At 32.1% G+C, this 12,014-nt stretch overlaps 1 protein-coding gene across 6 annotated transcripts in view; it reads right to left on the bottom strand.

Annotated features, from left to right (window-relative positions):
• LOC129907830 (CUGBP Elav-like family member 2) overlaps positions 1–12,014 on the bottom strand; it is a 473,931-nt gene that overhangs the window by 395,172 nt on the left and 66,745 nt on the right. The gene's annotated exons all lie outside the window — the stretch shown is intronic.

The following is a 12,014-nucleotide window of genomic DNA, read 5'->3' as shown; positions in this document are numbered from 1 at the left end:
AAAAAAAATGTGTAGGTACACACACAACTCTTTTTTTTACAAAAAACAAAACAGCCTCTTTTATTTCATTAATTGATTATAAATAAATACGAATTTAAAGATAAAAACAGAAAACTTCATTAATTTAACCAAAATAAGTTTAAAATAAACATGAATAAAAATTTACAAACGAAAAAATAGTTCACTTTTAAAAACAATAAAAACATAAGTAGAATTAAAAACACATTTAATTATAAAAATAAATTGCTCCTGGGGTAAAGTAACCCCAAAACAAACAAAAAACTGCTTAGTCACATAAAAAAAATGCAATAATTATTATTTATTAATTAAACAAACAAATGACAAGCGCAGAGTAATAACAAAATAATATCATAACTAGTTTATTTGTTCTTACTTTGTAAATTATCACACACCAAATTTTTCACCACAAAAAAAGCACGAATTTCCTACCTCAAATTCACAGGTCAACTGCTTCTTAAAAACTGCCGGCAGATGGTCCGTTGCAACACGTGGCAGATGTATATATGTGTGTGTGTATATTACAGTAGCTTCGATATAGAGAATCTAACATTTCTGAGCGTGAATCAAGAAACTAACTTTTTTCGTCAGTGGCGCAAAGTTACCCCCGCCGCCGGGGAAAAGTAACCCCATGTTACGGTATTGAAAAAAATCAAGAAAACTTCAACTAGACAACAACCGATTCCGCAGATAGATCAACGATTTGGATCTTGAAGAATCTTTGTGCTCATATTCATATATCGTGAAGAAGATGGTATTTGGAAGATAGACTTCACCGATCATCCGTATTTTCTCCATAACTTCTTGGAAAGCTTAATTATTTTAATTTTTTTGTGTACGTTTAGATTCATTCTCGTAAATTTATTAAATAAATACGTTTTGGTGACGATTGAGGTCGTCATACTAGAGAATATCTCTGGCATCGTTTTCAACTGCGATTTTGTCGAAAAAATGCCAACAATGCTAAATGACTTGCCCTAAGCAACAAATTATCGATTGCTTGCCCCACCCCGTCACAAGAGATGAGATTTTTTCCGCAAACCTTAGGAGCAACAAGGCGTTATGAATTGATGGTATTAATACTGAAATAGAATCTGGCATTTTGGTAGAATGGTAGAACAGGTTGTTTTTACGTTTTTACAAAGAGAAAAATATAAAATTTGCGAATATTAGACAGGGGGCGTGGTAACCGCCCATTTTTACTGAATATTTTAGAGCACTTCTGATTTATTGTAGAATCTTGAAACTAGGTAAAATGGTAAAGCTGGTTGTATTTACAATGAAAAAAATTAAATTTAAAGCTTTTAGCCAGGGGGCGTGTTTTTCACAGATTTTTTTTTTCTTCAAAATATATATTTGTATATGTAGCTTGGCGAAATCTTAGGCAAAAGAAATATTTTAAAAATAGACATTATCCAATCAGGCAAGACGGTTTTTGTACTATATTGTATGAACAAATATTAAATTGGCAGGACTTTTAATATAAAATAAATGGCTTCTGGTAAGATCGATTATGTCTGTAAGTATATGCAAGTTTGGTTGAAATCCCGAAAAGTTATAGCAAATTTTGTGATTTTTCATCAAATCGTGTGAAAAGAAATTTGTACTTTTTTAAATGAAATATTATTTAAAAGTCTTAACTTTTTCTTTTTTTTGTAATAAAAGTTGGGAACGGATGAAAAAATAGCATACGTTTGTGATTATTGCAAAAAGATTCCAAATTTTAAGATAGAAACGGTTTTATTATCAACAGAAGTTGATTGGACGGTCTTGCCCCCATGTGGGGGCAAACAAAATAAATTTCAATTGTTGTAAAAGAAAGAGAACATATGTTGTGTTGTAAGTAGTTTAAATAGTTTTAACCAGTTTTTAAGTTTTAATGAATCAAAGTTTTTTTTAACTATTTCTTGGTGAAAAATAATAACCATTAAAATATAGGTAAGTATTAAATTAGTTTTGTATTATTTTTTATTTTTTTTAATTGGATTGATGATTTTTATTTTTACTACAAACTACTTTAAACAAACTATATTCTACTTTAATTTTAAAATTATCGTCTACAACGCAAAATCATTACGAAAAATAGTTGAACGTTTTCGTTGATTTTAAGTTGTTTTTCTTTCTGTGTAGGAATGCATGATACATACATAAGTTGAAAATACAAAAAAAAAAAAAAACAAAAGCAAAAATAATATTTCAATTAATTAAGATTAAATTCAAACTATGTGTGTACACATCTGCAGGTTATCCTATCTTTACCCCCGAACGAATTTAGAAGGAGCCATGACCATTCGGAATTTCCAAAAAATGTTGTTTTCTTCAAAAATTGATAACAACAGATAACACTTAACTACATACATATTCAATATTAACATTAATCATTACTTGAACCATTAAGTTTGGTTCTAAAAATAAAATTTTAACTTCGCGTCTAGGGAATCACCAAAAACAGTCAAGTTTGAAAAATAAAAATAGGCGAAAAAATATTAAAGAAAAAACGCATTGAATAGTATTTTTGTCCAGACTGTGAGTTTTGATACAAAATTGACTCAGGCAGAAAACTGTCTCAATTGATTCCTTATGGAACAATAAGAACTTTATGTTTCTGTGCCTCCTAGTTTTTGAAAAAATTGAAAAATAAGAAAAAAAGAAAGTAGTTTGCTTATTTTTCAACTTTTTCAAAACTTAAAAGGCATAAATTGAGGCAGTTTTCGGTATGAGTCAATTTTATATTAAAATTCACAGTCTGGACAAAAATAGCATTCAATGATTTTTTTTAATTGAAACCGATCATTTCAAAAACAATTCGTTGAAATATATTGATTTAAAAATTAAAATTAAATGTACAATTTTGCCTTTCGGAAATTGTATTACTTATCTGGATTGAAATCGTAAAATTTTTTTGTCTAAGCCAATTTTGAACCGATTTTCATAACAATCGTTTGATTTGGAAATCAATATTTTTTTAGAATATATTTTTAAAATAGCATGTTGTCTTGATAGTACAGGTAAAAAAGTACATAAAATCAACAAAAAAAAATTCATACACTCATGAAAGTTGGCAAAAAGTTTGCTTTTGGGATAAGAACCAAGGATCAAAAAATTCTATAAAAAAAGTTAGGTGGAAGGGTGTTTTTTCGAAGAGACAGCAAAATCTGTAATTGGTCACAAAAAGCCAATGATTCATTTTATTTTTGGATTTCTTAGACGTTTTACACGAATCATTGGCTTTTAAGGACCAATTACAGATTTTACTATCTCTTCGAAAAAAAACATCCTTTCACCCCCACAGGGCTAGCTAAGCCCGCCACTGGTCATAGAGATAAATAAAAATAAAAGTTGTAGAAAATAAAATTTTCTACCAGTAATAAATTTCATTTAATCAAAGAAAGGGACTTTGGCTCAATACTGATTTATTGAATATATGGCTCAACGAAAATATGTAATTTTTCGTAATTCATCAACTAATGAAAACGTTACATACACTTTTTTCTCCCTTTTTAGTGCCAACAAAATTCAATTTAATGAAAAGATTCATCACTTAACGAAAAATTTCATACTCATTTTAAAGAATAAAATTAAGAATTTTTTCCTTACTTTATCAACATTTTAATTAAGTAACGAAAAATTCATTAACTTATGAAATTCAACATTAACTAAAGAAAATCTTCATCATTTTATGAAAATAAATAATTGGCTTATGAAAATTCTTCATAGACTAATGAAATTTTACATCGGCTTACGAAAAATTACATCAATTAACAAAAATAAAAAGTTGCCTTACGAAAAAAACGTAGACTAACGAGCAGAGCACACTTTAATTTCGTCCGTTGTGTGCATTTATGAAAGTCGAAGTCAAAAGTGGGGCGACTTATCACGCGTAATAAATAAAAAAAATATTGTGTTCTGAAAAAGTTGAAAGTAATAATAAATTCATTAAAAAACAAAAGAAATTATTTAAGTTGTTACGAATGGCAACACTGGCCATTCATGTCAGTACTGAAGTCAACACCTAATTCAGCACTGAAGTCAACCATTTTGAATTTCTTGTTTGAATTGTAATTTTTATTACAGTCTTGTTACCTCCTTCAGACGTGCAGGTCATGTGTTAGTCTTTCAGAAACGGAGATAATAAATGTGGGTTTTTTAATTTATATTTTTCCCACAATAAAAGTCGTACTAGTTTCATTTTTAAGAAAGGACTAATACATTATGGTCCTTCGAGTCGCGATGTTTGTAAAAAAAAAAAAAACATTTGATCGGAGTGAGATTTTTGTGAAATAAGGTGAAATGTGTGAAAGTGCAACACCAGGAGGTGCAACACGACTACAACAGGAGGTACACCCGTCATGGAGACGGCGACGGAATTAAGGTTTGAGTGATTGTAATTGTGCATGTGGACATGTGCAATTCATTCACAAAACTTAAAAATCCTATATTTTATTTCTTTATTTCACATAAAATCAATATTGTTTATGGTGCCTTACAACCACCATAATCTACTAACTAAATTATTACGGTGCCTTACAACCACATTTTCAGCTTTTTTTGCGTTTAAATGGTGATTTACAACCACCATCATATTTTTTTTGCGTTGCGTTTCATGGTGCCTTACAACCACCATGTATTTTTTTTTTTTTGCGTTAAATGGTGCCTTACAACCACCATTTCATTTTTTTTGCGTTGCGTTTCATGGTGCCTTACACCCACCATGTAGTTTTTTTTTTTTGCGTTTAAATGGTGATTAGCTACCACCATTTAATTTAAATTAGGTTGCGTTGCGTTTTTTGGTGACTTACAACCACCATATATATATTTTTTTTGCGTCTCTAGGTGTCTTACAATCACCTTAATCATTTTTTTTTGGGGTTAAATCTTAGATTAAGTAATAAAAATTGATTTTGAATGTCTGCTACGTAGGCATAATTGGAGAAAAAGCACATAGGAATGTGCACAAGATTCATGTTGGTACATGAAAACTGTGTGCGAAAATATTCCACACAGAAACGGAGTAAAATTCATGCAGGAGCATGCAAAACTGTATATTCATATATTCACACACATAGCAAAATATTTAGGAGAAAATCATGCAGGAGCATGTATAAATTTGTGCTGAGTCCAAGTATTCACACAAATAAATTATATACCCCGTTTGTATGGCGATTTGAATCCGAATTGAATCAGGATTTAGGTCTATATATACCTGAATCGAATTGAATCCGGATTTGTCGATCCGATCCGACTCGGGGAGCTGAATCGAATCGAAAATATGCATATATACCAAACGAATTGAATACTCGAGATATAATTTATGGTGGAAATTGTGTGTGATTGTCTTCTTATTGGAAAATTTTACTGTATGTATGTATTATGATATCTAGTTTTACTTGCACTTTGTTTTTGGTTAGATTTTTCTATTTTACTGCAAATATATTTAAAAGAAAAATTTTGCTTTCGATTCTATTTCAATTCGATTCCTCGATCTGGTACTTCCATATACCTGGATCGAAATTTCGATTCAGTTTCAATTCGATCTTTAAATCGGTCATACAAACGGGGTAATAATGGAGAAAATCTTGCAGGAGCATATGTAATATGTGCTGAATAAACTTACACATATCTACAATCCATAACCGGAGAATGGAGAGAGAGCGAATCGGAATATTACCAAAAAATATTCATGCGCGCGCAACTCATGGTATAAAAAGACAAGGTATGATCATTAGAGCCGCCATCTTACAAAATGGGGTAATAGTGTTTTGACGTTTGGCATTTGGCAAAGTCAAAAGCAACAACAATTTCCAAGACAAATTTGTTTACAACAACAATTTCAATGGGCTGGGCTGTCAAAACACTAAGTAGCCATCTTTTTTTCTTTCATTTGACAGTTCTCGATACTGAGTTTTTTCTAATGATCATACCTTCTTTTTTTATACCATGCGCGCAACTTAAGGAGAGCAAAATATTCTCTACAACAAGAGAATGTTCTAGAAGGAGATTGTCTACTTACCACAAGCAGACACAAAAAATAAAAACAACCACCCAACTACTACTTAACAACCGTAGCAACCCATCAACAACTTCAATGCGCACACACCAAAGAGAGAGAAAAGCAAAAAGAGGATAAATGAACCGGAATATCAAGCATCTTCTCTACCGGTTCAGTTTGAATTTTTCAGTTTAAAGACGAATCTTAAATTGTGCGGGTCAGTTTTGCTATAAAAGAAAAAGAAAAACAATTTAATATCATCGAAAAACTTTAAATATTGGAAAATTAAAATAAAAATGTCTAACAAAAAAGGTTATAATACTTCTTTATGAAAATTTAATTAAAGTGTTGTGCGGAACTGTGTGTACTAGGTAGGCAAGGGCGTGCGTCGTCGCAGCCAGAATTTTTATTTTATTATTGTGTGTGATTTTTTTTCCTTTTTGTTGTTTTTTTTTGGATAGGTAGTCAGGATGATTGAATTGAATGCGTTTTCCAGTGGGAAATTATTGCTTTCACAAATAGGAAGTTTTGTTTAAATTTTTCCAGGAGGAAAAATAAATACTTTTCTGTGAATTTTTTTTATTTTTTGGGGAATTTCTGTTTGCTTTTCCAAGGTAATATTTATTTTAAATGGAGTTTATGTTCAGTGCAGCACATAGATGCCTCGACCACTAACATATTATTTACAAAAATGGAGTGGAGTGGAGTAGAGCTTATGTTCAGTGCAGCACATAGATGCCTTGACCACTAACATATTATGGAGTGGAGTGGAGTAGAGTTTATGTTCAGTGTAGCACATAGATGCCTCGACCACTAACATATTATGGAGTGGAGTGGAGTAGAGTTTATGTTCAGTGTAGCACATAGATGCCTTGATCACTAACATATTAATTTTAAAAATTTAAAATAAATAGGTAGGTGGAGTGGAGTTATGTTCAGTGCGAGCACATAGATGCGCCGACCACTAACATATTATTTAAAAAAAAAATAAAAATAAATGGAGTTGAAAGGAGAGGAGAGGGTGTTCAGTGCGAGCACATAGATGCGTGGACCACTAGCACATTTTATTTTCAAAATACAAATATAAAGGGAGTGGAGTAAAATGTTCAGTGCGAGCACTCAGATGCGTTGACCACTAACATATTTATTTGAGAAATTTTTTTGGCAATATGGGAGTTCCTTTTTTTTTGGAAATCTTCTAGGAAGGAAGTTTCTGAGAATAATTTTTTTTGTGACAATTTAAAAATATATGCACAAGAGAATTCATTTAGAAAATTTTCGGTAGGTAGGGTACAATCGTGGGGAAGCGTACACACACACATATTCGCACAACATGAAATAAGCTAGGTAGTTGGGGGAAGAATACAAAATTATTAAAAAATTTAAAATCGATTTTTTGCTTTCTTTCTTTTCGAATAAAAGGCAAAAAAAAGGAGACGGAGACACCATCACTGGAGGAAGCAGCTGCCCTGTCAGGAGACAGACAATTCAGCTCGCTTCAAAGAGCAATCAGCAGGATGCTGAAATTTGTGGAGTCGGAGGAGCTGAAGACGACATCTCGGGAGGGATTGCTGATCCGTGCGGATCGACTTTTACAATTGTGGGAGAAGTCGAACGAGCTGTTCAGGCAGCTAGTAGAGATTGCTGGAGAGGAGGAGTTATCTGTTCTGGAGGAACAGATGGAGAAAATGGAGGCCGAATATTAGAAATCGGCGGAGCTCTTGAAGCAACGGTTGGCAGTACTCGCCAATAAGAATCAAGATCCAATCACTACAAGCGAAGAGAATTCGCAAAAAATTAACGTGGATCTAACGATGCCAACACAGCAACACGACATCAAAAACACTTGGGGAGAATACGACGCACAGTGTGGGAATTCGCGAATTTAGCGGAATAAAATTAATAACGCTTGCATTTTAAATTTTGTTGTAGTTTTTTTTGTGATTAGTTCATTGAATATGTGTATACAATCAAATGTAATTCACATTTTGGTGATATTTTATTTAAGTTTTTGTAAAATTAGCTTTGAAGTGACAGGTTATTTTCACCAAAAAGTACTTTTTTTTTGAAAATCATAATTTACAAAAAAAACTTTTGAGGAATGATTTATTGTTTAATTTTATGACAAATATGAATAAAATAAAGAAAAAAGTTAATTATTGACAGAATTGACTAGGTTTTTTGCAAACCGATATATCAATGACGTTGTTTATGAACTAAAGAAACTATTCTCTAAAAGGCTACTAAAACGTACAAGATACTATTTCAAAGGATGTTTTAAATTATGTAGCTTTATTTATGCATAATCAATGTTTTTTTTAAATTGGTAAGTGTTCTGTCACGAAATTTTTCTGCCATACATCATCAAGGATACCAAAAATTAAAAGAACCGTAAACTTCCTGTCGAAAAAAAATCAGTTTAACTGGAATAGACAATTTGTTTTTACCAATCGTGTTATTCTTGTAAAATAAAAAGCCAATTTGAATTTATTTAATTATTTTTACTATATGTTTTGTTTTTAATGTAAACAATTTCACCCATACTAATTCCTTTTTCCACTTTTTCGCAAACTAATTTCATATGCAGTTGAAATTTCTTCAAAGCTAAGTGAGTCTAAGAGGCCTTGTACTTTCTTCTCCTTCATTTTTTCACAGCACTCATTAAATGATTTTCTAGGTCTACCCACACTTGCAGAATTCGAAGGGGAAGGAATTTCGTAAAATATTTGCTGTGGTATTACTAAATAGCCACTGAGCCAGGAAGCATTTTTGCATTCAAAGCTTTCACGGTTCCTGTTTTTTGACCATAACTGATCTGAACTGAGCCTTTAATGATTTAACTGCTTCTTCAGAAAACGTTATGTTACCAAAAACATTTAAAACAAATGACATAACTGCCTCAAAGCGCTTAATTTTTATTTTTGAGACCCAAACATCAAATATGTCCTTCTTTGTTATTTGGAAAGACATTCTTTAAATTATATAATTTAAAAGGATAGTTTGCTAATTATTCAAATAACATACCACATTATAAAAAGACGAAAATTAATACTCCACAGTACATATACACACAATAACAAAACACAGCACTTATAAAAAGTAAAATTAATTTTAATACCGATTTTCAAAGTATCAAATATCAAATTTTGTGAAAAATACGCGTTAAAGGCACTATTGCTCGAAAAATAAACAATTGTTTTTTTTTAAATTAATTTATTTTTATTATTATAATTGGAACACCCTTTATCAGATGTTATACTTTTTTTTTATTAATTTATAGTTTTCGTTTTTAATTTTTAAAATAACTTAATTCTTTTCTTTTCTTACTGTTAACTTTGAATTTGAACACCCTGTATTTTTATTGGAACTGTTTTAAAATCAAATTCACAAATTTTTTGAACACCCTGTGAAATAAAAAAAGTTTCTAATTCTATAACATTCTTCTTCTAACAAAATACCAAAAAGTTATTCGATTTTTACGGTATGCCATCATTTTTTTTTTGATGGTCATTTAGAAAAAAAAAAAAAAAATATATCATAACAAAATTGGGGTGTCAAATTTTAGTGATTCTTGATAGATAATAAATCAAGCTTTGCATTGAATATTGTCTCTAAGCGGAATAACGCGGAATAACTAAAGTTTTGCTCTAACAAAGGTACAAAAATCGAAAAAAAACACATTTTTTTAACTTCAATCACCAAAACAAAAATGTAAAACACCCTGTGAAATAAAAAATTACTTACATAATTATACCTTGATATTTAGAAAATATAAAAAAAATAAAACTTTTATTAAAACGCACACCAAACGCACGAGAAAAAATTAAGAGCAAAGTAATCTCTTTCACCAAATAAACAGAAAAAAAATCGCCAACTGCAACTTCGAAGCAATTTTTTTTTTGTTTACATGATCCCCACCTACCAATGCTTTTGTTATCACTATCTACGATCTATTAGCTTTAAGAAAAACCGGTTTTGGCATCAAACAAGACAAGTCATTTTTCGAATTAAATTCCGCTAAATTCGCGAAATCCCACACTGTGCGACGGGTCGCTCCTCAAATGGATCGGTTTTAGAGACCGATTCAGAGCAGCCATCCACGAGAATAACGACATCTCGACGGCTTACAAGTATTCGTACTTAAAAAAGTCGTTGACTGGAAAGGCAGCAAAAGCCTTAGGAGAGAGCCATCTGCATCCAGATAGCTATAAGGAGTCATGGGAGAGGCTGGTTCAGCTGTACGACAAGCCGTACCACATCAGCAAGGAGTACCTCAACCAATTTTATAGGTTGCCGGTGCTTCAGGAGAGACCAGGAGCAAATGAGCTTCAGCAGATGTCCAACGTCACCCACGAGACCATCCGTCAATTGAAAGCTCTTGATTTACCAGTGGAGAACTGGGATCTGTAGTTCGTGATAGGCCTTCATGACCGACTAGATCCGGAGACAAAAATGCAATGGGAGTTGCAAAGGGCAAGTGAGTTCCCTAAAATAGGAGAAATGCTGGAGTTTCTAGATAAACAAGCAGGAGCTTTGGAGAATTCATTTTAATAAAATCTTTAAATGTACACTGTACTACAAATTTTTTTTTTTGTTTTTAATTTTTACTTTTTATTTATTATTATTTTTGAAATAGGGACAGGGGGGAAGATTAGTTTGATGCCGTAAGTATATAATATAAAAATCCAAAAGATAGTACAGGAGTACAAATTAAGAACATTGGCCAATGCCAGGAAGGCAGTCGGTGTCAACAATGTGCCTTTGGAGAAAAATAAAAAAGTTAATTTTAGAACACTTCCATGGTACAATGCCAAGGGAAAGGAGAATTTGGAGAAGATTGTTTGGGTTTTACCCAAAGAAAGCAATTGGGAACCTGTATCATACGGAGATTCAATGGGAAGACCCAGATTTTGGAAACCAAATCCAATTCAGTTACTTTTCGATGTGGTATTTTATTTTTCTTTGCCATTCAGAGAAATATAGGGGGAATGTCTTTTAAAGAGACACAGTTAGGGATTATTGTTCATGGAACACAATCATAATTGGTAGACGAATTGACAGGTCAGTCTCTTTCGTGCAATACCAGGAGGGAGTTCAGTAAGATAGACTGTTGGAGAAACTTGGGCAGGAAGACCAAGTTAATTCATTTTCACAATGGAGAAAAAAGGAGATTATGGTAGAGAACCATTTCACGGAGACAAATAAACGGGACGAGTCAGGAAGATTCATTGAAAAATTCAGTTAAAAAGCGAGATTAAAGGACTAGGAAGTTCTAGGGAGATCGCTTTAAAACGTTTCTTGTGTATAGGCAGATATTAGCAAAATGTTTAATCAGGTAGGGCTGGCTAGGGAGCAATGGAATTTGCAAAGGATATTTTGGAGGGAGAATCCCTTCAAAAGATTGCAGGAGTATTGGCTCACAGTAGTCACATTTGGCTTAACAGAATCACCATATGTTGCTGTTAGATCAGTATTAGAGACTGCCAGGATGGCAAAAGGAGAATTTCCAATTGCTGCTAAAGCAATAGAAGAGGATTTCTATATGGATGATTGTGTGACAGGGTCACATACGGAGAAATCAGCAATCAAATTAGCTAAAGAAATTGATACTGTACTAAAAACAGCAAAATTTGAATTGCGTAAATGGAAATCAAACAGCCAGGCGGTTGTTGGAGCAATGGAGTCGGAGTCTGAAAAAACTTTGTTGTTTTCAGAGGGGGAAGGCACAACTATTTTAGGTTTAAAATGGTTGATAGAAGAAGACAAGTTCACTTTTATGGTAAAAAATCCTAAATTTGAAGGAGTTATAACAAAAAGGAGAATAGTAAGTCATGTAGCGCAGCTATACGACCCAAATGGATACATATCACCGGTAACAATTATTGGTAAGATCATGATCCAGGAGTTATGGAAATCAAAAATCGATTGGGATGACAGACCATCCATAGATTTGGAGAATAGATGGATTGAATTTTGGAATTCAATTTTTTATTTGGAAAACTTCCGA

The sequence above is a fragment of the Episyrphus balteatus genome, chromosome 1 (genome assembly GCF_945859705.1).
Source record: "Episyrphus balteatus chromosome 1, idEpiBalt1.1, whole genome shotgun sequence".
NCBI lineage: Eukaryota > Metazoa > Arthropoda > Insecta > Diptera > Syrphidae > Episyrphus > Episyrphus balteatus.
The sequence above is the reverse complement of the archived record's forward strand: the minus strand, read 5'-3'. Positions and strand labels throughout refer to the sequence as shown.